Genomic DNA, 914 nt, shown 5'->3' on the forward strand with positions numbered 1-914 from the left:
AAAGCCAGGCTCGGTGGCTCACACCTGTAATCCCAGCACTTTGGGAGGCCAAGAGGGGAGGATCACGAGGTCAAAAGATGGAGACCAACCTGGTTAACACGGTGAAACCCCATCTCTACTAAAAATACAAAAAAAATTAGCCATGCATGGTGGCATGTGCCTGTAGTCCCATCTACTCAGGAGGCTGAGGCAGGAAAATTGCTTGAACCCAGGAGGCAGAGGTTGCAGTGAGCCGAGATGGCGCCACTGCACTCCAGCCTGGGGGCAACAGAGTAAGAGTCCGTCTCAAACCCCTCGCTCTGCCACCCCATGTACTTACTGCATATTGTGTGTCCTTTCCAAGCACATAAAACACATATAGAACATTTATAAAAACTGACCAATTGTTAGGCCATAAAGAATCTCAGTGCTTGCTTTTGCAGCTTGTATTCTAAAATTGGAACGAAACAGAGATGGTTACCCTGGCTCCTGTGCAAGGATGACCAGCGGGTTCATGAAACATTTCATACCTTGCACAGTCACAGAAGATCATTTCAGTATCCGCTGACCAGTGCTAAAGAAACAGTGTGTGTCAAAGCAAAATGGGTGGCATCCAATATTGAAATTGTGATTTTCACTACAGAAAATATCTTAGTAAATTGCATGGAACTGATATAACTTAACACTTTATACTGTGCACACAGTGTAATCAATGTAGAAGTTATTTTTCATGCAGATTTTAAAAACTTCCACAACCGTAAAAATATACAAGAAGAAATCTAAAAATTATGGAATATCTAAAATTGAGTAACAAAAACATCTCAAAGCTTTTTGCAGCTAAGTTGCTACTTTTAGGTAAGTTTATTGTTTTAAATGCATATATTACAAAGAAAGAATTGTTGGAAGTCTAATAAAAGAGATAATTCTCTTGCAAA

The 914-nt window shown here is 40.3% G+C and overlaps 1 non-coding gene across 1 annotated transcript; it reads left to right on the forward strand.

Moving 5' to 3' along the window:
- Positions 1 to 410: 410 nt before the first annotated feature.
- On the forward strand, positions 411 to 513 carry LOC112207069 (U6 spliceosomal RNA). Its single transcript, XR_002941545.2, has one exon. It is a non-coding gene; the product is annotated as a U6 spliceosomal RNA (small nuclear RNA).
- Positions 514 to 914: the final 401 nt, after the last annotated feature.

The sequence above is a fragment of the Pan troglodytes genome, chromosome 1 (genome assembly GCF_028858775.2).
Source record: "Pan troglodytes isolate AG18354 chromosome 1, NHGRI_mPanTro3-v2.0_pri, whole genome shotgun sequence".
Classification (NCBI taxonomy): domain Eukaryota; kingdom Metazoa; phylum Chordata; class Mammalia; order Primates; family Hominidae; genus Pan; species Pan troglodytes.